The sequence below is a fragment of the Rattus norvegicus genome, chromosome 6, assembly GCF_036323735.1.
Source record: "Rattus norvegicus strain BN/NHsdMcwi chromosome 6, GRCr8, whole genome shotgun sequence".
NCBI lineage: Eukaryota > Metazoa > Chordata > Mammalia > Rodentia > Muridae > Rattus > Rattus norvegicus.
In genome coordinates this window covers 134,559,128-134,586,223 of record NC_086024.1, presented here as the reverse complement: position 1 = coordinate 134,586,223, position 27,096 = coordinate 134,559,128, and the positions used below count along the sequence as shown (strand labels likewise).

The window sequence follows — 27,096 nt, the reverse complement described above, 5'->3', positions numbered from 1 at the left end:
TTTACATTTTATGATATATGTTTATTGTTCAAAGGGCTACATACACTGAGACTTTGAAAGCCAAGAGCAGAAATCCCTCCTTCCCCGCCCTGCTCAGTCCCCTGGGTCTGCCTACCCACCCCCACCTCAGGTTCCTAAGCAAGGGCTGCTCAGGCCTGAAATGCTAGGCTTGGGGTGGGACGTGGGGAATGGGTGAGAAGCAGGGGCTATGGGTTGGGGACTCAGGTGGATGGCACAGGGTGTAGTGTGTGTGTGTTTGTTGGGGGGGGGGTGGTACTGGATCCCACTGGGTCATGGAAAGTTCCAGTCCTCTCAGGTGGGCAGTGGAGAGCATCTTCTGGGCTCAGACATCTTTGTTGTTGGTTGATGTAATCAGGAGATCCAGGGAGGAAAAGGCAAGGAACGGCAGCTGTGAGACAGAAGCAAAGAGACATCAGAGGGAGCCCTGGGTTTCTCTGAGTCACCCCAGAACCCTATAATCCCTGAGCTACTACCTGTGTCCCTCTGTCAGTAAGTGGCCCTGGCATGCCTTCTAGCATAGTCCCAGGACAGAAAACAGATAAAGACCCCAGGCTTCCTGTGGTAAACTCACCTCCCCCTCCCCCCTCTATCAGCAGTCTCAGTCCCAACTGGCTCAACCCACCAGGCCCTCCCCGTTTCTATTTTTCCTGGCTAAAACCCTCCACAGACACCACCACACCCGGAAAGAGATAAATAAATAAAAGAAAAACAATCTCAACTGTGAAAAGCAGTCCAAATCAGAATTCTTTTCCGGCCTGAGTTAATTACACTTTAAACTGGCATGTTTACTGATGGGGATTTTGAGTTAACAGAGATGCCCCCCCACCCCCCAACTGTTTGTACAGTAAACTTTGCGGGCTGGCGGCTCCCCCAGGCCTTGGCAGCCCCACAGCTCTGGCTACCCTGCCTGCCAAGGAGAGCGTAGCAGAACCATGTATTTTTGAGTGTTAGAGAAAACGAAGCTGTCGCAGATGGCAGGATTGGGGTGGGGTGTGTGTGTGTGTGTGTGTGTGTGTGTGTGTGTGTGTGTGTGTGTGTGTGTGTGTGTGTGTGTGTGTGCTGGGCTGGGCTGGGACGTATGCCTTCAACCCCGTTCTGTGCATTTTCTTCACAACTTCTGCACCCCTCGTGCCCTGGGAAAACCTCATCCCTGCTCCAAGCTATAAAGGAACTAAGCCTAAATCCTGAGGGCAGACACTCACCTGCGGCCACTGATGGCTTCAGGTCAGGCCTCAGGGCTGGTTAACATCCATAGCTTTCCCATGGACGACCCCAGTGGAGTGTCCCAACCTAGGACTAGCAGCTGGGATGGAGTGTAGGCAGGGTTCCTGGACATCTGCTCCTGAGGACCAATTCGGTGTCACCTGCCTAAAAAATGGAAAGACAGGGCCGTCAAGCATTCAGTGTCTCCCCCTACACCAAACCTAGGCAAGCACAGGGACACATGGGAACAAGCTATCAAGGGCCCCTCCATAGTTGCGTTGATAAAAGATCACACGGTGAACATCAGAGGAGGACAAGGGAGATTGAGATCGTGTGTGGGGCTGGAGCAAGAAGGCTTCCTGGAGGGGGCAGGGCCTGGGGCAGCCTGCCCTCCCTCGGGGTCCCTCACACTCACAGCCCTGCCACCTTCTTGGGGAGGCTGCTATTCTGTGATCTGCTAGCTGCCCTCCACGTCGCACGGATAATGAGAAAATGATGGACGAGCCTCCATCAAGCCCGGTGTCCCAGCCCTTAAGCCTGTCCTCGCCCATGACAAATGACCCCACCACCTCCACAGGGTCTTTTTAGCAGCCCCAGCTGTGGCGTTGGTAACGCTGCTAGAGATTTATATTGTCTTCCCCGGCTGTTTCTTCCTTTCTCTGCTTCTTAATTTCCTCCGAAAGGGTGTGCTTTTACTTATTCAATCCACAAACATTCTCTGAGCTCCCCCGCAGCCGTCCATCCTTCACCTCCTTGGTGCTGGTGCCTAAGCCCATTTGATGCAAAGAAGACAGACATTTTCTGAGCATCTACTATGAGCAGCTTGAAGGGTTCACAGCCTTTCAAGTCTTGACAAAGAAACCTTATTGACTTATTATGTGCGTCTGTTTCCAAATCCCCACTGCAAAGGAGCAGGGCTCTCCCTTCCACAGTCCTCAGTCTTTAGCTGCTCAAAGGTATAATAAGAGAAACTGGTCAGGAGGGACCAAACTTGGGGACTGGGTCAACCTCATATGAGCAACGCTATCTCTAGGACTGCCCTAGCCCACTCCGCACACAACCCAGGATAATGTTGCAGCTTGCCAGCCACTGGCCAGATGCATCAGGCTCACACACACACACACACACACACACACACACACACACACACACACGCACACAGAGAGAGACAGAGACAGAGACACAGACAGAGAGACAGAGACAGACAGACACACACACAGAGAGAGAGAGAGAGAGAGAGAGAGAGAGAGAGAGATTGAGAGACGGAGACAGAGATGAAACACACACACATACAGAGAGAGAGACAGACAGACAGACACATATACAGAGAGAGAGACAGAGAGACAGAGACAGACACACACACACAGAGAAAGAGAGAGAGAGTGTGTGAGTTTGAGAGACGGAGACAGAGATGAAACACACATACAGAGAGAGAGAGAGAGAGAGAGACAGACAGACAGACAGACAGAGAGACAGACACATACACAGAGAGAGAGAAAGAGAGAGACAGACAGACACACACACAGAGGGAGAGAGAGAGAGATTGAGAGAGAGAGAAACAGACAGAGACAGAGAGGGGGAGACAGAGACAGAACACACACACATACAAAGAGAGAGAGAGAGAGAGAGAGAGAGAGAGAGAGAGAGAGAGAGAGAGAGAGAGATTGTTTTCTGATGGAGTAGGCAGCCTCTCCTCAGGCCACACATGAAAGAAAGCATCTTAGTTAACAGGTAAACTAAAAGGGAAAAGAGACCATCCTGACAATTCTGATAAGCAATGTCTGGAGGAAAATGAGCCTGCCTCACTGTACAGAACGAACGTAGAGAACAGGTCAATGAGCTGTCTGTCACCTATGGCACATGGGGTCACCGTTCGAGGTACGTAAGCCAGCACAAAGATGTTAAGAACATACAGGCTAGAGCCCTGTCTCCAGCTGTGTGATCTTGGGAAGACAGCTCAACCTCTGAGAAAAACATCCTCACCCTCCACACATGCTTCCTGGGGACAGCCAGTACTTAATCCTCCCCATCCCCTGCACACACACACACACACACACACACACACACACACACACACACACACACCATCTCCTTGAAAATATTAAAGGGACGGACCACTGGCTCAGTCTAACCGCATTCCAAGAAACTATGGGACAGGCAAACTGGCTTTATCACCTATCGGGCACAGAGAAGTAGCCTGTGTTCTGTGACCTTGGCGCACTGGAATAACACACTCTCTTAGAGATGGCGAATTCTCTGACCCCAGGGACTTTCCTCCTGCCTGCCTGAGGGACAGGCACTTTCACTTGACTCAATGGATGAGAAAAGTCCTTTATTTATCTTTCCTTCTCCTCAAACAATAGATAAATCTAGTAATTTTGCTTTTAATAAAAGTCTGCCCCAGGCGGGAGGGATCATCCTCTTTGGGTCTCCAATGAGTTTGGAATGCATGTGTGTTGGAGATCGCTTGGCACCCCAGCTGACAGTCCATCCAGTGCATCATTCTCCCTGGGTGGGTGAGGTACCTGGGATTTTCCCCATCAGTGGTGAAGAGACTTGGAGCAGCCTATCTGCGGATGCTGTGGTGTGGCTGCGCTTACATTGGCGCAATTAAATGGAGAGATCGGCAGCCTTCTCGCACGCATTTAATATATTCCAAAGATGTGTCATTAACAGCAATTTCCATCTCCAAATGTTCCCATTTACTTAGGTCCATGCATAAAATATTAGCCCTGACAGCAGCTCAGGCCTGCTGCACAGGGGCCTCCAAGGGGCCTCTGGCTCACTGCCACAGAGGCATTCATGGAGGGGAGGGTGGGGCTTGCACAGCTAAATTTGAAGTCTAGCCTGAGACCCCGGCTACGAAAGTAAAGAAAAGCCCACAGACCTGGCTGACCTGCCTGTCCCCTATTGCAGCAAGTCTCAGAAATCAGCGGCATGCTGGGGCGGGAGGCCTCTAACGCATGCAAAGGCTATGCAAACCCGCCTTCCATATTTATGGAATCAGCCACCACATCTTATGGAATTCCTGCTTTATGCTCACCACTTTCCTGGGAATTAACCTAATATGGTTTCCGCCTTTGGGGACTCTATTAGTCAATCAGCACACTCCATTATTCTGTCACTATAGGCCTGGCCTGGATCCTAAGGCTTAGAATACAGCAGAGGCTAAGTCAAGGAAGTAAGACGGAGGGAGGGAGGGAAGGGGCACAGAGGAAAAGGGAGGAAGGGAAAAAGATAGACGCGAAGGAAAGGTCCACCCCTGTCTTGGGAAATATTATAGCTTTTTTATTGTTGTTGTTGTTGGGGGGGGGAGAGAGGCTGGGAGCATGTAGACAGTACTAGGCAGTTTGGGACAGCAGGCACCTCAGGAGCCATAGCTAAGAAGCAGACTGACGGAGGCAGATCACAAAGGAAGGAGCTGGATTGTGGTGTCAGGCTGCTGGCAATGGCATTGCTGGACAGAGATCACTATCCCCCCTTGGAGTCTTGAACTCCTGTGAGGGGGGAGTGCAAGCATGAGGGCCAAGGAAGAGGGCTGGGCTATGGGGAGACAGCAACCAGGACCAGCTCCCAGGGGGCGGGGCATGGGCAGACCATCCTGAACAAGAGGAAGAAATCTAAGGGAGGCCATGTGCTAGGTCCAAGCCAGGGTGCTCACTATCTCTGCTGGAAGAGCATTTTCCTGCTGAGGAGGCCCAGAAGAGAAGAGAAAACAGGGTGGAGTTGCCAGAGTGAGGGTGCTGCTGGCTCCAGTAGATGAGGGATGTGGGGAAAACCTAATCAGAAAGAACTCTCTGCTACCCTGGGGCCTTGCTGAATACCCACACTCTATAGCCTATCTTTCAAAGGCTCCTACTCGGCATGATCAGCTACTTTCTGGGGTCCCTGAATCTCCAGGTCAAGCCTCTATGGTAAGCTCACGGGCGTCTGATAGAGCCAGACCATAAAGTGATAGAGACAGAGCTTGGGTGTCACTGCCTCATAGACTCAGGAGGACATTCTGTGCCGTTTCCAACAGAGTGGAACTGGGGACATGACAGGCCAAGGGGTGGTCTCACATACAGACGTCAACCTACACAAATGCTTCTGTTGCTGGTGTCAACGCTTCAAAGCAGAAACGGTCTAGGGTAGGATACGGTACAAGGAAGAAGCAGGCGGTGGAACAGTCATCAAAAAGAAAGCAGACACCAGAGGACCAGAGTTCAATTCCCAGCACCCACATGGCAGCTTGCAACTGTCTGCAATCCAGCTCCAAGTGATCTGACACCCTCACCCAGACACACATGCAGACAAGCACCAACGCACATAGAACAAAAAGAAATAAACATCATTAAAATGAAAAAATTAAAATCATAAAAAAAAAAAAAAACAGAGCAAACGTCTCAGAGACAACCTATTTCAGGTGCTACCACTAGCATGGACCCTACCTACATAGGATGCTTCTTCCTCTAAGATGCCCTTCTGGACTTCCCAATCCTCACCTCAGGATGAGTCAGATACATGCCTGACTATCAGCTGTGTCCAGTGGCTCAGCAACATATGTCCCTCCCCTGACACCCAGGCTCACATAAGAGCCAATGATAGAGAGAGCTGACCAAGCATTGTACTGCCATTAAGAATGGAAACTCGGGGTTGGGGATTTAGCTCAGTGGTAGAGCGCTTGCTTAGCAAGGGCAAGGCCCTGGGTTCGGTCCCCAGCTCCGAAAAAAAAAAAAGAAAAAAAAAAAAGGAAACTCATCATGGCAATCTCACCTCAGATACTGGGAACTGCAGGTGTAACCAACTGGCCTGGTTCTTCCCTAAGCATTATGCCAGCCCACCAAGCACTCACGATATCGGGAAGCCACCCAGGGTACAGGGCATGCGGGCATGCAGCCCTCAGTGGAATGCCTTAGACAGGAACAAACACCCACTCTAGTGGCAGGCGAGAGGCACGGAAAATGGACAGAGATCCCAGTCATCCATCATACATCAGCCCGGTGCTTCCTGGCCCAGCCTACAAGGTTGGTGTGATCCCAGGAAGCTCCTCAGGATGGATGTGGAGCTGAGGTTCAGTGAAGAGGGGTGAGAAGCGTCAGACAGAGTCCATGCATGCATTTACCTACCGGGCAGTGCTGTGACACCTGGCATGTACTGCCAAGTGACAGGAGTGGCAGGTGGTATTGAAAACAGGCCATCTGTGTTATATTCGTCATTAATAAAGCGAACTCATCACAGACAACCTCTCCTCAAGTACCCAGTGTTGACCGGAGCACCCCTGGGGCTGGAATTCACCACCTGAAGCTGTCCTGGGGGGAAGGGGGGGATTGCATATGAATGATGAGAAGAATTGAACACGGACAGCACACAGCCTGTCCCACCCAGCCCAATTCCCCGCTTAGGCAGCAACCTAGAAGCACAAAGCTGCCCCCACCCCCACGGGGGCTGCAACTCCGAGAGCTTTCTCCAAGCTGAGCATTGATACTGAGAAAAGATCAACCATGTATTATTCGAAGTCAGCTAAGCGAATATAACACGGTCGATCTCCCTTCAAGTACCAGCAGAGGTGCCGAGCTGAGGTAGTGACATCCTGGCGCAGGCTGCGGCGGGCACCGACGGCTAGTGGACCAGGTGAAGTACATTAGAAACAATTACTTTCCAGCTGGTCGACCATCCGTCCCATACCCCAGAGCGAAGATGAGTCCACGTTCTTCCCTGAGGTGCTGGGCCTCCAATTGGCCTCCCTGGAGGGATTTGATACCGAAAAGGGGTTCACCGAGCAACATTCGTCCTCCAGATGCAAAGTTGCTCGGGTAACCTCTCTCCGAGTACCATGGAGAGGCTTGGACGCTCAGAACAAGGCCGATGGATGGCTGCGTTTCCAGAAGAACCATCCCAGAGATCCCCCCAAGAGTTTGTACCTCCCCATTCAGCAAGGAGCCACCCTCCACCACGTGAGAGTAATCATTCCATCACTTCCCCAAGTGCAATCGACCACCCTTTCACCTCCCCAGAATAACCATCTAGGGCCTTCCCAGAAGTCAACCTTGAGACCCAGGTAGAAAGGAGCTGACTGGGAGCGGAAGTGGGTGCAGAACTCGGCTCGCTCTAACTCTCCCTTGTAAACCGGAGAGAGAGGGACGCTCTAAGATCCTGCACACATACCACGCCAACCCTCCTGGAGACGATGCCTTCCAGAAGCAAGAAGCCAATGACTACATCATCCAAAGGATGCTCCTCCTCCTTGGGTCCAACCACTGCAACCTCCCAACCCTGGCACCCCCACCCTATCACCCCCTCACCGGTGATGTTATAGCAAGAACTGCTTGACCATTCGGCCCCATAAACCAAGCAAGTAAAGCTTCAAAGATTAAACACAGAAGAAGGAGGGAAAACAATTGAAGGAAGTCCCAAATGGTCCCCTCTCCACAATGTGTAGGGGGCAGCCCCCGCACAAGCACGTCATAGAGAGGGCTATCCAGTAAGGGTCAGGATCCATTGACTTAGGCCATAAGCAGAGTATGGATTCTGTGTTCGCCACTCATTTTAAAATTCTTGGAGTGTGACCAACATCAGAATCCCTTCTCTGATTTTGGCAAGAGTTCACACAGGCTTCTAGCCTTGCTGTAGCTCGGCAAGAGACTGGTCACACGCAGTGTGTCATACGGGGAGCGGGGGTGGGGTGGGTGGGAGGGGGATGCCACAGGCAGCTTCATCTGGGTGTTCTGGAAACTGACCTGTAGAACAGAGGCTCTTCCCCCAGCTGATATCACCCCCTGGAAATGCTCCTGAGAATCACACAGTGGCGAAGATGGTGGCTAGCAGTAGATACAAGATCCAGTTAACGGCATTTGGAAACTTGTCCAGATTCTTCCTCCAGCCACTGACCAGCTTCCAAGATAATGATGTAGACTCTGAGGTCCTTCGGTAAAGAACCTTTTGGAAAGAGAGCCACCATGAACGCTGGGTGCCTATCATACCCCAGATAGTACATTATATCCTGGATACATCAACTCTTTGATGACCTCCCATATGGGGCTAGCCTCCAGGACAAAGTGACATTCAGCACCAACAACAGGCATTGTCTTAAAGCCTACTGGGAGATGGCAACATGAAACCCAAGGAAGGGCAGGCCCTAGAAGGTCCCAGGTACCAAGGGCTCTGGAAGAGCAGAGTCCATTGACCATGGAGCACCCACCCTACCCCAGAGTCATTGTCTTACCCAGAATGTTTCACAAGGAGAGAGGAAAGTGAAGAAGACTGCATATAGGGTGTGTGTTCTGGCATTTGTACCCAGTCACGTCCTCCTGCCAGCTTGTCAATACTCCAGTCAGCACATTTGTCTAGGAAGCTCTCTGTGAAGGTTTGGGACAGAAAAATATAGTTTAGCCACATAAAGGACCTGTACTATGACCAGGTCTTCCTACTGGCCCCACTGGCTCTAGTCTAAACCCCTGGATTTCGACATCTGACCAAAAACTGTACCCACATTGATTTTCATAAAAAACATGCTTTTCTTTTCTTCCCCCCCTTTTTTTTAAGTAAATTCCATTAAACTAATCCAATTCCCTGTTTAGCTTCCTTGACTGTGCTGTTGGGCCATTTTCATTTATTTTATTTCCCTTGTTATTTCCTCAAATCATTTTCATTAGGATCAATTCTTTCCCATTTAAAAATCTGAACGAAGATTTGATTCCTCAATGTGCGTTCGTCTACCGCAAATATTACTGCTCACAGCATCTGCCACTATCGAAGCTGCCCCTTGCGGCTGCCATGTCTACAGAGTACTGTTTCCCCAGGTCAAATGTCCTAGCTAAAATGTTGTCAAGAAAATTGGATTCTTCTGCCAATTTGTAGTCAATTGAACACATTTTCCTCCGAGCCATTCTGGTGGTTTGTGGTGTTATTTTGTGATTATTCTATCACTATTATTTAATGTAAATGGGACTGAAATGCTGGTCGCCTCTATTCATTTCCTAACCCATCCAAAAATGGAGAACAAGGTTTGGCGAGGAAGCGATGAGGAAGAAAGAGAAGCAGACAGAAGAGGGTTGAGGGGGTGGGGCGGGGTGGGGGTAGGGGAGAAAACAGATGGGGTGTGAGCGCTTCTGACCCAGTGAGTTGGGGAGAGGAAGGGGGTGGGGAGGAAAGGCTGCCATTGTCCATGACACTGTCAAAGGAGAGAGTTCATTTAGTCAAGGTGTCTTCAGAGTAGAGATGGAACTACTGCATCTAGTTCTACTAGAGCTAGAACTGTCTGCAACCGGGGGCGGGGCTAGGTGCTGGTGTGACAAAGAGGATTCAGGCTGAGAAGACACTGCCATCTCTTCCTGGGTTCCTGGGACTACGTGTCTGGTCACATGGTATTCTCTGAGCCACATCCTTTCCTGTTGATACCCATATCCACGCCATCCATTCTAGCGCATGGCACAAACAGAGACCCAGAACTTTGTATCCTGTCCCCAATGCCACCCCAAGCAGGCTTTGATACTCAACCAAAAGTTGCCTTTGTGTGATTCAACATCAATAAAGCGAATTCACCAAGGGCAACCTCTGCTCAAGAATCAAACGTCAGCACAGGCCGAGAGTACCGCAGGGTGCCTCTTCTCCAGGCACCTCTGCCTCCCTCGGCTCTGGCTCCCTGACTCCCACCCTCTAGGGAGGTTGCCGTTACCTCCAATGAGTCCCCCAAGTCTGACTATAAGGCAGACTATCTTGGACTGGCATTGCCAAGGTCTATCCTGCCTACGAGTGGACAGAGACTTGTACAGATGTCCAGGCTTTGGCCAGAAATTGGTCACTCACCCAGAAGCACATGGACATCAAGTCTGAATCCCAAAATATCTGCCATAGAAGTCCTGAGGTAGGTTTGACATAGAAGAAACCATGACTATCTGTGTGGTAGGGTCCATTCTGCCCACCAATGAAGGCTGACCTAAAAGTGGATGACTCCCTTTCTAGGGAAGCATCCTGAGAGGAGAGCAAGACCCCACAGACAAACCAGCAGCATCAGGGTACAAGGCTTCCGGATCGTCCTCCTTTCTCTCCAGCTTCCGAGAGGCCTCAAAGAGGGTTTGACAAAGAGAACATGTCAAACTGCCATTCAATCAATAGCATTCGTACCGGGCACACCTACGAGCATTCGACACGGCTTCTGTGCTTAAGGAACCTGTGTTCCAGAGGGTGGGAACAGATCCACAGAGTAACTACATTCATGCAATGACCATCATTATAAAAGCCAGTGGTTTTCCAACTTTCTGGGGGAAGCCGGGCTCTGTCAAAATACTGAGCAGACATTCAGCGTGTATACATACCTTATAAGCAGCCATTAACACTCTCAGACAGACAAACGGAGGCACAGACAGATGACAGGCTGACTCATTCAAGGTCACACCATTAGCAAGTATCAGGTGGTAATGAATGCTGCTGAGTCCTCTCCTTCCCAAGGGACACTGGAGCAGGGGAAGGACATCAGCATTCTCATGTCACTAAATGTCACTGTGAGATGCCCCTCCCCTCCGCCAGCCTGAGAGCTGGTTCTACTTCCTAGAGATCACCCCTGGACTAGAAAACTGGTGAAACTGGTGATGAATGAGTAACCGAGTGGCTTGTAAGCTGGCCCCACCCCATGGGTGACTGAAATTTGTCTTTCCCTACCATATGCCTAAATCTGCGATGTTTCCTTATCTCAGTACAGTGCTTGCCACAATGTACTCTGCTCTTTGTAACTATGGTCAGACAACCACAGAGCCACTGAAATAGTCGGTGTCATTTCTGGGAAATCTTACATTGACAACCAGGTGACATAAGTCCCAGAAAAAGCACTCAGGGCAGGAAACAATTTGTTCCCCTAACCTGCACAGTCGGAGAAGCTCTCCCAGGAAGATTTTAGTGCCGAAAGGAGATTGGCCATGTAATACTCATCATAAATAAAATGAACACACCATGGACAACCTCCATTCGAACACTTGATTTCGAGAGCTTGCATTGCTACGTCTCAGGCCACAGACCTGAAGATGGAGTCCCTGAGAGGTGGGCTGATGGCTACATATTCTAGCCATATGACACATGCCCTGTGGCCTCGGGCCACTTCTTGTCTCCTGCCTGTGGTTAGTGTCACTGTCCAGTAGCCATTGGAAATGGGCTCGCCATGCCCATGTGGGTGTGTCCTAGAGAGCAGTGGGAAGGCCTCTTATCAGAACAACGCCAGGGAACTCAATGGCCTCTTCTACCGAGCCCAGACTGCATGGCCAAAGGGGCTGATGTAAACATTATGGTAGATGCTGTGAATACAATCCCTAGTTCTGACCTTGACCTTTAAGGTGCTTGAGGGCCACATTTTACACCCTAGAAGGTGGACTTTATGTGATTTGTTGAAGTAATAAAGTGAATGACTACAGAATACTCTACCTCATTCCAAAGTAGGTACCTCTCTCCCTGAGTCCACCAGAGAACCAGGGACACACTGGGCGTGGACAGCATTCCCTGTTACTAGATCCGCCCATGGTGAACGATCCCTTCACTTACCCTGGAGAGGCGCTAACACCACAGTCCCACCCCAGAAATTCCTCCAAGGCGGGATTTGGTACTGAAAAATAGGTCAACCGTGTATGATTCGTCACGAATAAAGCGAAGGCAACACGGATAACCTATCTTCAAGCACCGCACATGGGCACCAGCATCTCTTCTCTGAAGCTGGCTTCCTCCAGGAAGTCCCCCAAGCACAGTGAACACAGCAGGTGACTGCGTTGACTGCGAGAGGGTTTGAGAAAGCATCACACACCCCACATCCAACCCATTCCCCCTGAGGCCTATGGTCACCTAGCATTGGCACCACTGCCAAGGATGCAGTGCCTAAGGGTCCTTACGGGGTCTGGTGATGGAGGTCCTAGATTTCATCCTGTTCATGATGGGAGGGAAGAGTCCGGCACTGCCATCACAGCTCACCTTACATAGGCTTTGTGTCTAGGAATTTACTGGAGAGCTCACAGAGAGGCCGACTCAGCACTACTCGTCATAAAAATAAGGTCAGCACTAAATGGCGCTGACCTTCGAGTCATGGCCTCATCTCTCAGGGTAAGCAAACGTTCAGGGTACCTTCCTACCGATACACTGTACTCTTTAGCTAATGGTCCACCGAACATGAGATGACAAAGAAATGAACAAACAAAACGTGCTTGGTTGATGGTAAATCCACATAGCTACCTGAAGACAGGGGGCCCATGTCCATCCCGGAACCTGCCTGATGGTGGTGGGTCCATGTCCATTTCAGAACCTCCCCGAGGATGGTGGGTCCACGTCCATCCTAGACCTTGCCTGATGACAGTGGGTCCATGTTCACCCCAGAAGCTGGCATTGCAATTAGGCATCCTGCCAAGGTGGAAAGTGACAGTGAGAAAGGGGGGGTCTTATGCCTTTAACTAAACAAATTTAGGATGCCAATGGCACCAGGGAGGGCTGCAGTGAAGATCGCAGCAGTAGGAGGCGGAGCACTGACTAAAGAGTGAGGCCAACAGCTTGGATCTTTCAAGCCAAGAAAAGAAGTCAAGAGAGCATCTTTTAAAGGATACAACTAGCAATAAGAAAGAAGGAATAAAAGTTACAATTGAGGGGGAATAATAAACCTGACAGTAACTGGTAGAGTCCCCAGTGTTCAAAAGCAAGGAGGATGTGTAGTTCAGATATCAGGCAGCAAGCAGACTATTATTCTAAGGCTATGAGCAGCAGACAGCAAAGGAGAAGGAACCCATGGATTTCACCCAGGGTCATCCACTGTTCAGCTAAAGGCCCAACCCAGTAACAAGGCTACATAGAGAAACCTCCACACATATGTAAAAATCCTGGGAGACATTCACCCACAGCTCAACTCCGTTGTATAATGTACAGCTACAAATGAAGGAAAGGAAGACCCTTGTGTGTTAAAGGAAGAGAGAGCTTAACTCAAAACAGGTTCTGGCCCTGCCCCTGAGGGACGTAGGCGAACAGTACCAGAGGCTACACTAGTTGCAGGTTCCTAGGATATGGAGTCCTGAGGTCAAGAATGTGAGCAAGAACAGAGCTAGCCTTGGGTACACAAGAACAGAGCTAGCCTTGGGTACACCCCAGTGAGTGAGTCTTCTCTCTGTGTGTGTGAAGGTATGGGTTCCACCCTCCACCCCCACCCCCATTTTAGAGAAAAGAAAAAAGAAGAGGAGAGGAGCAATGGGGAGGGGACGGAAAGGGGAGGAAGGGTAGTATCTGTGAGCCATTCTTGTAGAAGTGACAAAAATCCTCATTGCATTGAGAGAGGAACCAAGAGCTGAGAGATAGAAGCCCCGGTTTAAAGAAAACAAGTGGTCAGTAGTAAAGCAGTCAGAGGCAGCAGAGTCTGATCTCAACGACTTCGTGCTTTCGATGTCACCATTCTCAGCTGTGTTGGGATCTTTTAGGAGACATCTATTAAGTCTTCTTGACATTGTTCTTTAGGGTAAGCACAAGTGAATGGTATAATTTATATTTTAAGTAACTTGATTAGACACAGGGTAGATTTGTCCTGTGAAATAGCTTTCTCCTTACCTCTCTTTCCATTTGTATGTAAGTCTCTGAAAGGAGTTAGACATTGCTGAAGTTATTTATGTGTGGGTAGAAACTTTTCTAATTTCTTTAATTTAATTGTTTCATATTGCTTTTATTTTTATCACAGGCATACATCTTTTTAATAAATATAGTAATAAGTAGAATAAATCCTCTTTATACAAAGAAAATGAAGAAATGGAAAACAGTTCTTCTGCGGTCCTCAAATTTCTTCTGACATCTCAGTTGACCCACTTATTTATACCCTCACCCTTAAGAATGCTGACCACTGGACCCCATTCCAGGATTTCTCAACAGATATAAGAAGTCCTTCCTATAAGACAAAATTTGATAGTGGAAGAGGGGGCAAAATTTCTTACTTTTATTTACAAACAGATAAAAAAAAAAAAGCTAAGGTACCATGAGCGCCACCACATCCATGCCTTAAGTTTGTAACATGGGTATCTTCCTCAGTCCTGGGATTGCCCTCCATGAAGGAACTGGATGGAGTCAGGGAACACTGGAGGTAACTACATGTTCAAGGACGATGGTACAAAACCCACCATGAACGTGGCTTCCTCATGGTTGGTATCAGATCTGAGGAAGTGCCTGGTGAGATGTGACACAGAAAAGAGGTCGACCCTGCATTGGGCATCATTAATTAATGCAAACTCACTATGGACAACCTCCCTCCAAGGACCAGGGGATGGCACTTCTCACAGCACTCCTGCATCTTCTTTAGAGTGGGGCACCTTGGGAGTAGCCTCTGAGAGTGGACAGGACCCTGAGAATAAGTGGACCAGGTGGCTTAAGTCCCAGTCAGACCCATGTTCTCTGGCCAATCTCTGGTTTATCAGCCCCAAATAAGTGCCAAGAGGAAGGTGATTTTTGACTTGTCACGCGATGTTTACTAAGAGAAAGGTGGCACCACAGTTTGCAAAGCAGGTTGTCCTGGGGATATGCTCACCTTCAGTTTCTTCACTTCAGGGTATGGAGTGGCTACATATAACTCAACATGGACTCATGAAGCCCAGCTCCCATTTTATTCTGTATCTTGAAGGTTAACTAACCAAGGTTGCTTCTAGTTGTCCTTCCATGGTAGATTTAGGTACTAATAAAGACAGAAGCTAGCCAGTGTATTTAAACATTTAAACAGAACCTCCCAACACTGTCTCTGGTCTTTCTAAACATCAGAAATATCCAAAGAAGTCATGGGAGAGTTAGCTTGGACACTGGGGTTAGTGTGTGAAATATGCAATTGGATGTTCAGAAACCCACCTTGGTTACAGTACTGGCTCAAGAAGACCTCTGAGGTAGAGTTTGACACTAGAAGAGAGGAGAGCCGTGTATGACTCGTTTAGATGAATCGAATTCATCACGGCCAGCCTCTCTCCAAGTATCACACATGATCACTGGTGGAGAAGACGACATCGACTCTCTCGGAAAGGTGACCACTTCCACTGTCCTGTGAAGAAGGAGTTGGGGCCGCGTTGGGTAGTGGGCCGAGCCGAGTGACATACACCTACGTTAAGTGCATGCTCACCCGAGGCACACTTACCTGAAGGGGGATGTGTATATGGCCTTGAACCTGCTTAGTCTTCCTAGACCAGAGGGCGCACCAGTTCACAGTTTCCATGAAGAGAACATACTCTGGAAGCTCTTGGGGTAGTGTGGTGATGTCAGGACAACAGTGGCTGCTTCTCAAGGTTGGTATCATCTCACACTCTCCTGTAGAGAGACAGGATACTGAGGTTAGACAGCCAGAAGATAGATCCATCGGATAAGTGAGGCACGTGCTTTAGTAAAGTATAATTCAGTCACACACCCAGGAGAGAAGGGATTTCAGGTCCCTCCTAGGAAGTCAACATCATGTCCACATCTGAAGTCAACATTTCAAGTAGGTTGTGACAGTGATGCCGCGGCTACCACGGATGCCTCATGGCATCTTATGTAAACATACACCCCTAAGACCACAGTTCATTCTGGTCCACCGAGCAGGCACAGCCATCAAGAAAGTCCATTGAAACATCCCCAAACTTGGCAGGATCTCTGGAAAGTCTTCTTTAGTGGAATTGATGCCGAGGGTTGGTGACTAGGTGGCCCACAGGGTGAACAAAGTGCACGCCCCTCTGGTCAACCAGTCACACACCCTGAATGGTGCTGGCACCAACATCTCTTCTGGAAGATGACCTCTTTTCAAAGTCTTCTAAGGTGATACCGGGGGCCAGAGCCACAGCTGCCTCACCAAGGTTGGCATGGCCCACTGATGAGAGGCCTACAGATGGATCAGCTGCTCAGGTAACCCGACCAGGTGACTTACAGCTAGCTCAAGCATACTGTCCATGGCCAAACATCCATACTTGGCTTCTCTACCAACTTGACTGAACCGCCATCTTTCTGCAAGCTGCCATCATGTCCAGGAAGTCCTTAGAGGTAGCATTTGGTACTGAAAAAAGTGTTGTCCGTGAATGATTCGTCACAAGTAAAGCGAATCCACCACGAACAACTTCTCTTCAAGTACCACAGAAAAGCAGAGACAAGACAGACAAAGGGCCCCTTCCATTTCTCCAAGGGCTATGGTTTCCAACCACCAACCTGCAGGCAGATTGGATGCTGAGTGTTAGTGAGGTGGGGGACAAGTGCTCTAGAAACACACTGGAGTGGGGCAAGGGTGGCCACTCACCTCCCTTGCAATGATGCCAACATTGTCCCCTTTCTCTGTCTTCCTTGGTTCTAGAGTCCAAACTGGGAGATTTTCAAGATGAGAAGGGGAGCCCACTTGCTGCAGGTCAGGAGTCCTCTGCAGGTATATAGACCCTGGGGTATGTGAATGGGGACTTGGATTTCTCAATGGTGCACACACGGTTAGCCACCAGCCATGTCAAGCTCCTAAGGGGACTATAAAAGTCCCATTGCAGAAAAGCCCAACTGATGTTACTAGCATCCTCATATGGATCAAAAGAAGATTCACTGAGCTCTTCACGATCCCAGGAGATCCTCCACTACCACTTCCAGTGTTCCACTACTGTCTTATCTCTAAGAAATCACTTTTCAAGAAGATTACCATCACAAATAGCTTACCTACCACCTAGAAGCAACCATGTACTAGTAGGACCAGGTACCATTTCCAGATTCTAGTGGCTAGCCACTGGGAAGCGAACTATTCCTCAGGGTAGCTTCCCAAAGCTCCAGGAAGACCCTGTCTCCCACCCTTCCATGTCCCACTTGCCTCCATTGCTCCATAAGACATATTCCACTAGCAAAGTCCCTCAAGGCTTCACTTCTTTTCCATAGCTCCACCTTCCACCCTGATGGAAACCTGGCTCTTTCCTGAGGACATGGGAATTGTTCATCTTATTTTCTACAGTTCTGGCTAGGAGTGGGTAGAACCCCACCTCTATTTTGTGTTTGTAACAACCCATTTATTGATGTCTCATCAACACCTCCAACATCACTCCTAGGACGTCCTCATCTTCTGTTACCCTTGCTTCCATCTCACCAGCCTTTCAGAACTCCCAGGGTCATAGCCTTAGGTGAGAGAGAGCCATGATACCAGCAAGGGTGCTCCCTGCAGCCCACTGAATCACTTGAGGACCACGGTTCTGCAACATCACACTTGGACTACCTTAGGCCCCTCCTCTTCCGTCATGCTCAAATCTGATGTTGGCTCATTCGGTCCCTAGGTACACCTGCTAGCCCTCTGAAGGCACGACACAGCCTCCGTATTTCCACAGTGGGAAGAGCTCTCATCCTGGTGATATCTTTATCAGCTCTCCAGGATATGCTCAACAGCCCACACGGATTCTCTTTTCACTGTCCTTGACCAATTTGTGGAGCACGGAGTTGGGATATTAATGAGAATTTAACTCAAAAAAAAAAATTCAAAATGCCCAAAGAGAGTCATGGGAAGGCATTAGCCTTTTCCCAGCATCAGCCAGGATAGCAACCCTCCTGCAGATGAGAAAGCCCAGCGCCAGGCATCAGAAACAAAACTCAGGTATTTCCCCTCGAACTTCCCACTGTGAAGCAAGACAGACAGAAACCTTTTCTTTTCCAGCAAGATGTGTCAGTCAAAGACTCTTCTCTGGAGCAAAAGCAAATGAGTTAGCACTTAAGTGCCAGTTAGTTTGTTCCCACCAGGGAAACACCAGAAAGCCCTCACACTGGCCTGGCCCGTCTCCATACACTCATTCAAATCACCAAGGAGCAAGATTCGTTCACCCAAAGCAGGAAACAGACATTATCTGCTGCGTGATTCTCTCCCTCCCATGATGGTTTGGTACTGATACCAGCACCCTCCAGAATATCACAACACTTCCCTCAGAGGTTAGACTCTTGTCAGGGAGCACAGATACACCACACACCATAATGGAAATGTATGACTGCCATGGTACATACCTGGACTAGTTGCCGAAGCCAAGCTCTCCTCCTCTACAGCAGCACCGAGAACTGGTCTATCATTGTATGATCAGCGTAAATAAAGCCAAGAACACCAGGGATTACCACTCTGCAGGCACCAAACCTGAGCATCTGTGGGCCCCGCCTTCTCAGAGCCATCCACCATCCAGGAAGTCTTCCTAAGAATGGATTGGGGATCAAGTGTTAGAAGAATTGGTCACACTCCTTGCTTTTCCTTCTAGCCAAGTGAACAACCATCCCTGAGCTGGCTGAGGTCAGTAGCCCTTCCTCAATAAGAGCAATATTCCCTTATAGGTCTCAGTGTCAAGAAAGCTAACCATGGATTTGGGGGCCGGGGGTGGGCACTGAATAGATGGTTCAGCAGTTAATACGTTCGGAAGAGCTGGGCTCAGTTCCCACAAGATTGACTCGGAACCATCTATAAGTCTAGTTCCAGATGATTAAATGGTCTCTCCTCTGACATCTGCAGGCTCCTGCATATATATGTTACACATACATATATTCAGGTACACATATAAAAACAAAATAAAAAGTTTCAAAAGGAAAGAAAGCAAACTCTAAGCTCAGCATCGCCCATTCCCGAAGTCTGAGGCAGGGATATTGTCATGCATTCAATTCTGGGGGCTTTAGTTATGTAGTGAATTCCAGGCCTAAAACACCGAATTCAAGCAATAAATGGAAGAAAAGCAATGGAGGCAAACCGATGGGAAGACTGTTCCCATGTGCCAGGACCTCATTTTATAAGGACCTCACTACCTCTGGAGAGCCTGCAGGAGTCTCCCTATAAGTCACTTGGTAGGAAGGGACTGCAACCAGCTGCCATCAGTTTAAATGTGTGTTCTCTGATCAAACTCCTTTCCCCTATGAGGGGCAATACTCTGTCCCCAGGGAGCTTCCTTTAGGACTGTACAAGGAGTTTGTCTTGACAAATAGAAAGTCTAGAGAAATGACACAAATACAGTGTTGGCTTCCCAAGTCATAATGGTGTATGCCAAGGTGTGGCAAAGGGATCTCATGGCCCACTAGGGTAGCCTGGGTGCTGAGAGTCTGGAACAAAGAAACCTGTGACCTTAACTTGCATGACCTGTGGTTTCCGGTCCATCATTTCTTCCCGGGCTTTGGGCTTCCTTTTGAGAATCTCTTCCATAAACAGGCCATTTAGTACGCACTCTTGGTAGTTGATGGCACCTCTCTCTGGCAAAGAGAAGAAGCAGGGGTGAGAGCGGAAGCATCCTGACCCCAGAAATGCCCTAAATATGGAGTGTATGGGCTACAGGCTATGAGCTCTCCCTAGCACCTGGGTTTACCTGGCCCAATACACTCTCACATACCTCAGGCCAAGCCTGGTAGGGCTCTTGTATGAAGCTGGCATTCATCTTGAACTGATTCCATCCAGGATTAGACATCACCAAGGGAAGAATTATCCAGGGGGCAGGAGTTGGGCTTCCTGTCCACCATCGCCATCATCCCTGAAGGTGAGAGACCCAGAGAACAGCATCTTTCCTTATCTTGGGGATATGGGCCAACCTCCCTCTTCCAGAATCCAAAAAAAAAGCATGGTTCTCTTTACCTTCTGCATGTGATCTCCACCAGCACAAAAAGAAAGGAGTCAAGTCTCTTCCACAGCCAAACAGCAGGTCAGGAAGCCCCATCAGGGTAGTGACTGCACCTCGCTGGTGTCTACCAGAGGACGAAGTAGATGCCAAGGACAGGACCTCGGTGAGAACAAAAGAACAGGGTCAAGTTGGCTTGTCCTTCACAATTGAATTCTGTGGGCGTGTTTTGAATGGATGTAACTCTGAAAACCAGCCTGTCCCCAGGGGAAATGTGACTACTTCTTAAGCATCTCATGTCTTCTCCCTGCTGCCTAGCTATCAAGAAGGGATTTGGCCCTCAACTCCTGGCTGGGGAAGGCCTGGCATCAGCTCACCCTTCGAGCACATCCCAGCACTGAAAACTGATGGAGTAGGAAAAACGAAGGGTATTTGGAAAAGCACAGCGAATTCACTGCAAGCAGGACCAAGCTTCTTTGGGTCTTCTTCATCAGCAATATCCAAGCATAGCCTGAAGAAGATGCAGGGCTCATCAGAGGCTCACACAAGGCATGCAGTCGCACACCTCTTGTGCAGGGAGCCCTTAAAAAAAAAGCCAGAGTTTGAGATTAAAAAGGAGGCTTGTCTCATTGACAATAAGCAAACAGAATATGAATGACCTCAAATAACCTGGGAGAGCTCTGACAGGAAAATCAGAGCCTCTTGTCTACTGCCACCTTTGCTTCCAGAAGATTCTTCCCATGACAAATTGCATCCCTAGCCTAAGAAGTAAATGCCTACTGTCTGTAAGAAAGCAAAGCATATGAGCTGATATGAACCACTCACTGCTACACATTAGTCCTAGGGCCAAAATCTGGTCTGAGAGCAAAAGTGATACCCACTAGAGCCAGGTTCAGGAAGCTTCCTAAGGCCACTTTAGAAAAGAAATGGAAACCTATGTGGGTATTCCCTGAGAGGTAAGCTGGATGACAAGAAGCCAGCAGCTGGTGGAATATCACAGAAGAGCAATGGCATCATGGGTATTACCTCTCTCAATAACACGGAGTGTTGCTGATGGATACAACAGATAGGACTCCTCCTCCTGTCCCAGAAGCTGTGGTTCCAGGAACTGCTCCTTAGAATTGACTGGAAATGGAGGGTTACAGAGTCAGACGGTCTCAGTCATCAATAACCTGGTGCTGACAAGTCCTGAAGGGGGCTCACATAGGCAGCCCCTCCTTGAAGTAGCTCTTCTATCTGGGAAGCCCACGGAGGCATGATGTGATTTGAAAGAGTAATCACATGTTGTTTGTACAGAAGGTGGCCTTTCACAACTGAACTGCAGTTCAATCATCAAAAGGTAGCATATTGGCTCAATGCTCACTGGTGATGGATAATGTAGGGACGATGGAGGAGATGGCGCACACACACTACGAGTAACATGCAACATCACCTCCAGCCCCCAGTGGCTACGAGTGTTGTCCACAGACCGGCAGCATTAGCATCACTTGAGAGCTTGCTAAAAATGCAGAATCTTGGTCCCTCAATCAGAATCTGCTTTTTAACAAGATCCCTAGGTGACGAATATCTTAGCCGCATTGAGCAGTTTGAAAGCCCCTACCCTAACCAACAATTTGTACAGGCATACATGCATGTGCACACACATACACACGCACACACACGCACACACACACATACTTGCATACCTGCAGGCACACACACACACACACACACACACACACACACACACACACACACACACACACACCAGGTTATGGAATGAACTGAAATGGTATGCTATTGACCAGGTATGTCTAAGAAAAGGTCAGCCCCAACGAAGCCATAGTAAGAATAAGCCATAGAACAGATAAAGAGCGACTTAAAGCAGCGGCGGCGGGGGCGGCGGGAGGTATCCTTAGTAACAATTGTATTAACCACAGGCGGTCCATGCTCGGAATGGATGCTGAGGAGAGTGGGTGCTGGACCTAGAAGATCCTGGACAAGTTCTGTCTATCTAAAGAGATGCTTGACCCGGTACCTTCGCAAGGAGTTCCTCTGGATTAAGATTTAACAGCAACAACAGACAGGTGAGTTAGTCTCAGTGTCTCCCAAACCAAGCACAAAGAACTAAGCCACCAAAGCTGTTGCCACCTCAAAGTTGTCGGTGTGAGAGCACAAGGGAGGAGGGGTGCATCCTGAAGTCACTGCATTTATTAAGAAGAGGCCTCAATAAATTCTCTTTCTCTCTGCAGCAGGTACCAACGTCCATTAGCTGAAGTCACCACTGTGCTCTAGAACCTTCTGAAGCAAATTCAGATATGGGACAGACAATGGTCACCCCACATTAATCATCAGAAATATGGAGAACACACTACGGATGGCCATTCAGTGTCAGAGAACCACAGCATCAAGAAAACCTTAGCATCTCCTCCAAGGGCAGGGGCTCCTCTAGATCTCTCATGGTCCACGCCACATGGCTAGCAGGCCAGTGTCACTCAAAAAGAGTCAAGCACATGCTTGTGGAGCCAGTCACACTCTTGAGCCAGAGACAGGGGTCTGACCCCAGTGACTATCTCTGAGACTGGCTTTCCAACCAAAAAAAAAAAAAAAACCCACTATTTTCTAAGTCATGAAAACTATGTCACCTACCCATGACCAAGCCATGTAGGAACCCCTGGATTCATCAGGCAAGGTCCTGAGGTGGGTCAAAGTGCATCTCCTATACATTAGCTCTGTGCTCTCTTGCCTTGTGTCCAGGTAAGGCTAATCCATGCACCATGCACCATGCAGCCCTTTACACAACCATCTTGTCATCCAGGAAGTCCGCCAGGGCAGTATTTGATACTCGAAAAGAAATTACCCTTGTATGATTCATCCAAAAGAGCAAACACACCAAGGATAATTTCTCCTCAAGTATGAAACAGTAGCACAGCAGGAATGCCAGCATCCGTCGGTCACTCTTGGGAGTGACCACCACTCCCCACACCCGGCTGTACCCAACACATACGTGCACCACGCATGCACTACTACCGATGGGCATTTTGAGCACCAGGGAGGCGAGATGGGCAAGCATTGTGGGCAGCCCTGTTGACCCCACAGCATGGGGTCGGTCTCCTGTTCTAGAAGCCACCTTAGAAACGATGTCACTACTGAGCACCACAAGCTCCACTGGTCTCCTTATATGTCCAGCACAAACTCTAAGCTTCAACACCCACTCACATATCTGACAGAGAATGTCTGTCTCAACATTGACGACTCCCGAATCCAGGGATAGCTTTGCATAACACCACTGCAGCTACCGGTAGTCAGCTCACGGCACACAAGCGTTCGGGCTGGCACATGGTCAATGATGAGCCTAGTCCCTAGGAGAGCCTGATCCCTCCCAACCCCGGCAGCTATATGCGTCGGACCCCAGTATGACTCCCCGTGTGACACGCGAGACAAGGAGCATAGCACGATGACACCCTTGTCCAAGGGTGTACGGTGGGAAGTGTCAGAGGCAGGATCCGGGCGCGGGAAGCCAGGCTGCAGAGTCTGTGCACTTGATACTGAAAAAGTGGATGACCCTGTACGATTCGGCATAAGTGAAGCGAAGAGGACAGGGATAACCACTCTCCAAGTACCAAAGCTCGGCCTGGAAAGGGAAGCCACCGCCTCAGGTAGACGTGCTACGTCTTCCAGGTGGGGTCCTGGGGACGAATTAGACGCCGAGCGTTAGCGGACCGGGTCACACACACCGAGCAAGAACATGCACACTTGGGCACCACGTCGTGACAGAACATCAAAACACCACGCCAGCACAGACCTGACTATCGGCCTGGAAAAGCAGGGACCCAGGCCACACACAGCGCATGCTTTGGGACCCACCCATAGCGAACAAGGAGAGGGGATGTTGTACCCAAGGCCTTTCCTGATGTGATGTCATCTTGCACCCATGAAGCCGCTGGTGCACAATGGAAACCCAGGAAGCGGTTTGCCAAACCACACACAAGATGGATATGCACGGCCATGCACACACATACCACATCCCTCGCTGAGTGTGGACAGGATCCAAGATAAGGTTTGATGCTCACAGAGAGCTTGCCCTTGTATATCCCATGTCAATAAACCGAATATACAAAGGGCAACCTCGCTTTAAGTACCAAACAATAGCATGGGGCAGGTTCCGCTCTAGCATTCACGGGGTCAGCCTCGTCGCCTGGGACTCAGCCTGAGGAGTGATGGGAGATTCGGAATCAGCCAATTAGGTGGCAGACACCACCTGCCAGATGTGTGCCCGCTGGGCAGCTCTCCACAGGGAGCTTGGGCTGGGACAGACACTGGGGGTCAGGGGAGGGGACACCTTTTCCTAATATTACTGGCAGGTGCTATAACAGATTGAGATTTTTCCACTCTGCTGAAAAGGACCAGCATCATGGATCTCTCAGGAAATACAGAACTCAGATTTTTCACTCTCCGGGGGAAGAAGACCCTGCCTAGGACCACAATCTTTTCCTTAGCACTTCCTCCATGATTGCCCGCTTGGGCTGTACACTGCACATCACAGGGCAAGAGAGCCCAATGAGTTTATAGAGGAGATAAAACCAACCCTTCCTGCCACCCTAAGTCATGGACATCAGGATCACTCCCAGGACCGGACCCTGCCCCACTAATTCTGCCCGACACTGGAATGGAACAAAATTAGGAGAAAAACTGATGTTGCGCAGGGGTCAAACTCCACATGCCAATGAAGAGTGGAACCATCTCCCCTTTTGGGACCACTTCCCCAGAAATGAGCAGGCAGGGGTGACCACAGGTGAGCAGGAAATCATGGCCAGGAGAAACACTCACCTTTGTCTGACGGGATGGCTTGCTTTCCTTTCTTCTGGGGTGGGCTGTTAGAAATGTCTCCTTCTGATACAGCTACAGCTACAGAAAAACACCAGGTAGGCAGCAAACTTCAGCCTCTTCCCAAAGACAGACATTACTTCCAGGAAGTCCTGACTTGGAGACTGGTGGAGTGGGCCTGAAGCCTCTATAAACAAAGATGTGTAGACCATTACTGGCATCAAAGCTGGGATAGTCTAGTTTCACAGTTTCTCTTTTAAGGTTAATGCAGTGAGCAGCTGTGGAGAAGGGCTGGCACAAACAGACCGCAGGTCTGTGGACCACTGCCCTTTACGAAGCGAGCCACTGTTGGGTGATCATACTCAAAGCAAGTGCAACAGGCACTGGAGTGCCCACCCCCCACAGGAGAAAAAGATCAGGCACCAAGAAGACAAGAAAGACCAGAGATTAGTAGCTTAGCCAGCATTCCCATTCTAGAACCAAGAATTGGGACGTACCTGAGAAGGTCCGAAGTCACATTGTAGCTGTCCCAAAGATGGAGGAGGGCTGGAGGGCTTCCCCGACGGGGTGAGAGAGGATAAGTGTCTCTTGCTGTATATCACCATCAATAAAGTGATAAAATAAAGAGGCTGTCCTCCTTACGGGTACCAAATGTTGGGCCAGGGAACAGTGCCCTGTCGGCCTTGGGTGGAGCACAGGGTTGGTGGGGCAAGTCTCAGCTGATTGGCTCTGGAATTTGCTGGACACTCTGCACACTGGTACCCAGCCCTGAAGTTAGTTTACTTCTCGGTATCACTCCAAACCAGGATGATCGTCCAAGTGACTAGGGGTGGGAGGGTGGGATGGGGTGGGGGAAAATCCTGTGTAACTTAATAAAGTGACTGAGAGCCACCCTGGCAAGAAAACCTCCACCTGTTCCCACAGCTGCAGCCTCCAGGAAGTCCTCCAGATGGCCATGGAAAGAGCAGGATTAGAACCCACAGCAACATGCATCATTCGAGAAAGAAGGAAAACCGGAAAACTAACTCTCTGAGAGCCCCCACCCCCTCCCCAAACTGGAGCAGTGTGGAGACTATTGGCCTTTCCTTCTGCCCTTCCTGGGGAGTTCAGAGGACCACAGGAGCAGTGACTTATCACTATAAACATCCGCCCAGTGGGAGGCTCACCGAAGGGAGGTGAGATGCCCAACCCCCACCCCAAGAACCAATGTTCTCTAACCTTAGTTCATGCTGGGACACAAAGGGCAAGGAGGACACCTGGGCATGGAAGCTTAATGGTTTAGTAGCCTCTGGGGCCATCTTTACTTTGGGCATCCACCAACCCCCTTTTCCTTAAGTGGACAGGAAGCCTTAAAGGTGATTCTAAGCATGGAGGGCAGAACCCACATCTAAATGGGCACTGGCTTGCTGCTGACACTCTTTTGATTTTAGAAGATGATTGGCATGCACATAACACAGTGAAGGGCGGCCAGAAGGGGAGGCACAGTTTCCTTGGCTCTGCCAAGAAAAGCCCTTATGATCTCCCAAGTCAGCATCTTTTCTAGAAAGTTCTCAGAAACGTGCATGAGAGCTGGAGGGTCAGTCGCAGAAGGCGCCCATGCTCCATGGCCCGCTGCATGCATTTACTTACCCTGGAGTGACCGTGCCCTTCTGGTAGGCCCAGGCCGCCAGCCTTGCTTCCAGGCAGCATTTGCTCCTCGAAGAGAGCTTGCCCTTGCATATTCATTTCGCGTAAAGCAAACACACAAAGGATAACCTCTCTTCAAGTAGCAAACGATAAGGAGCGCTGGGGAGAGCTGGTCCGGTGTGATGATGGGTGCGATGACAGTCCAGAAGAGAGCCTGAGGGGGACACATTTGGAGGTGACACACCCAGATGACTCACATGCCCCTTCTCCCCCCCTACATCCCCCAAAGGGTGACCCAAGGTGCCCTTACCCAAAATGATGGCCCACCCAGGCAGTCTCCAAGACTCGCTGCTACTGAAAAAGAAGCTGATTCCAGAAAACATATCATACCCATGGGGAACGCACAGAGAAACAACTTCGTCTGAGGTCAGGGAAGGGATACTAAGAACACAGTGGTCTCAGAACACATCACTGGGAGAAGCTGGCACATGGGCACACACACTACACAAATCACAAATCTATCTATCCCCGCCAAACCCAGGAAGACGACGGAGAGCATGCTTTCTTCCATGATGACGTCTTGTCCTCGGTGGTTTCCCAAGCAGCATTTGATACTGAAAACGTGGATTTTCCTCTACGATTAGTCATTAATATTGTACTCATAGAAGGAGAATCTACCTTTTAAATATCAAAGAACAACTCGATCCAGGAGGCCTCGAACTTGTGCTTGCGTCGATGGAAATGGAAGCCCATCGGGAGGGCAGGCTGCCCGAAGAGGCGGTCTATCAGACCCACATCATACTAACACTCAGTTGGCTTCTTGAGACCATTTCTAGCCACACCCATCCATCATGATGATCTCCCCCCACTGCCCCAAGTCCCTACAGAATCTTCCAGAGACCCTTTCTGGCCATGCTCCATTCATTAGAACACG

The 27,096-nt window shown here is 49.5% G+C and overlaps 1 long non-coding RNA gene and 25 other non-coding genes across 45 annotated transcripts; 5 read left to right on the top strand and 21 right to left on the bottom strand.

Moving 5' to 3' along the window:
* Nucleotides 1-27,096, bottom strand: LOC120103623 (uncharacterized). 20 transcript variants are annotated; one of them, XR_010052842.1, is made up of 7 exons: nucleotides 19,509-27,096; nucleotides 8,429-19,371; nucleotides 7,944-8,142; nucleotides 6,765-6,950; nucleotides 6,333-6,515; nucleotides 1,224-1,389; nucleotides 1-409 (listed from the first exon to the last, which is right to left on the bottom strand). It is a non-coding gene; the product is annotated as an uncharacterized LOC120103623 (long non-coding RNA). The 20 variants fall into 20 exon arrangements; XR_010052850.1 differs by lacking the exon at nucleotides 6,765-6,950 and having other exon boundaries at nucleotides 1,224-6,515; nucleotides 19,509-20,312; nucleotides 20,757-20,855; nucleotides 24,540-27,087; XR_010052852.1 differs by lacking the exon at nucleotides 6,765-6,950 and having other exon boundaries at nucleotides 1,224-6,515; nucleotides 19,509-20,241; nucleotides 20,757-20,855; nucleotides 24,540-27,087.
* Mir3072 (microRNA 3072) lies at nucleotides 1,548-1,658 on the bottom strand. The gene has a single exon (NR_106704.1). It is a non-coding gene; the product is annotated as a microRNA 3072 (primary transcript).
* Mir410 (microRNA 410) lies at nucleotides 6,386-6,461 on the bottom strand. The gene has a single exon (NR_032274.1). It is a non-coding gene; the product is annotated as a microRNA 410 (primary transcript).
* Mir3578 (microRNA 3578) lies at nucleotides 6,670-6,786 on the top strand. Its single transcript, NR_037371.1, has one exon. It is a non-coding gene; the product is annotated as a microRNA 3578 (primary transcript).
* Nucleotides 6,687-6,765, bottom strand: Mir369 (microRNA 369). The gene has a single exon (NR_032134.1). It is a non-coding gene; the product is annotated as a microRNA 369 (primary transcript).
* Nucleotides 6,818-6,887, bottom strand: Mir412 (microRNA 412). The gene has a single exon (NR_032115.1). It is a non-coding gene; the product is annotated as a microRNA 412 (primary transcript).
* On the top strand, nucleotides 6,961-7,040 carry Mir3581 (microRNA 3581). Its single transcript, NR_037374.1, has one exon. It is a non-coding gene; the product is annotated as a microRNA 3581 (primary transcript).
* Nucleotides 6,963-7,039, bottom strand: Mir409 (microRNA 409). Its single transcript, NR_032133.1, has one exon. It is a non-coding gene; the product is annotated as a microRNA 409 (primary transcript).
* Mir541 (microRNA 541) lies at nucleotides 7,714-7,803 on the bottom strand. Its single transcript, NR_032121.1, has one exon. It is a non-coding gene; the product is annotated as a microRNA 541 (primary transcript).
* Mir377 (microRNA 377) lies at nucleotides 9,697-9,768 on the bottom strand. The gene has a single exon (NR_032114.1). It is a non-coding gene; the product is annotated as a microRNA 377 (primary transcript).
* Mir496 (microRNA 496) lies at nucleotides 11,097-11,175 on the bottom strand. Its single transcript, NR_032772.1, has one exon. It is a non-coding gene; the product is annotated as a microRNA 496 (primary transcript).
* Mir154 (microRNA 154) lies at nucleotides 11,789-11,872 on the bottom strand. The gene has a single exon (NR_031896.1). It is a non-coding gene; the product is annotated as a microRNA 154 (primary transcript).
* Nucleotides 15,081-15,159, bottom strand: Mir485 (microRNA 485). Its single transcript, NR_032132.1, has one exon. It is a non-coding gene; the product is annotated as a microRNA 485 (primary transcript).
* On the bottom strand, nucleotides 15,250-15,317 carry Mir668 (microRNA 668). Its single transcript, NR_032752.1, has one exon. It is a non-coding gene; the product is annotated as a microRNA 668 (primary transcript).
* Nucleotides 15,839-15,911, bottom strand: Mir134 (microRNA 134). Its single transcript, NR_031880.1, has one exon. It is a non-coding gene; the product is annotated as a microRNA 134 (primary transcript).
* Mir3592 (microRNA 3592) lies at nucleotides 16,182-16,297 on the top strand. Its single transcript, NR_037393.1, has one exon. It is a non-coding gene; the product is annotated as a microRNA 3592 (primary transcript).
* On the bottom strand, nucleotides 16,201-16,280 carry Mir382 (microRNA 382). Its single transcript, NR_032131.1, has one exon. It is a non-coding gene; the product is annotated as a microRNA 382 (primary transcript).
* On the bottom strand, nucleotides 21,212-21,289 carry Mir544 (microRNA 544). Its single transcript, NR_032744.1, has one exon. It is a non-coding gene; the product is annotated as a microRNA 544 (primary transcript).
* Nucleotides 21,758-21,880, bottom strand: Mir6331 (microRNA 6331). The gene has a single exon (NR_106703.1). It is a non-coding gene; the product is annotated as a microRNA 6331 (primary transcript).
* On the top strand, nucleotides 22,532-22,646 carry Mir3576 (microRNA 3576). Its single transcript, NR_037368.1, has one exon. It is a non-coding gene; the product is annotated as a microRNA 3576 (primary transcript).
* On the bottom strand, nucleotides 22,551-22,626 carry Mir539 (microRNA 539). The gene has a single exon (NR_032120.1). It is a non-coding gene; the product is annotated as a microRNA 539 (primary transcript).
* Mir487b (microRNA 487b) lies at nucleotides 23,253-23,334 on the bottom strand. The gene has a single exon (NR_032130.1). It is a non-coding gene; the product is annotated as a microRNA 487b (primary transcript).
* Nucleotides 23,783-23,843, bottom strand: Mir381 (microRNA 381). The gene has a single exon (NR_032129.1). It is a non-coding gene; the product is annotated as a microRNA 381 (primary transcript).
* On the bottom strand, nucleotides 26,228-26,306 carry Mir300 (microRNA 300). The gene has a single exon (NR_031944.1). It is a non-coding gene; the product is annotated as a microRNA 300 (primary transcript).
* On the top strand, nucleotides 26,752-26,871 carry Mir3595 (microRNA 3595). The gene has a single exon (NR_037398.1). It is a non-coding gene; the product is annotated as a microRNA 3595 (primary transcript).
* On the bottom strand, nucleotides 26,772-26,853 carry Mir376a (microRNA 376a). Its single transcript, NR_032128.1, has one exon. It is a non-coding gene; the product is annotated as a microRNA 376a (primary transcript).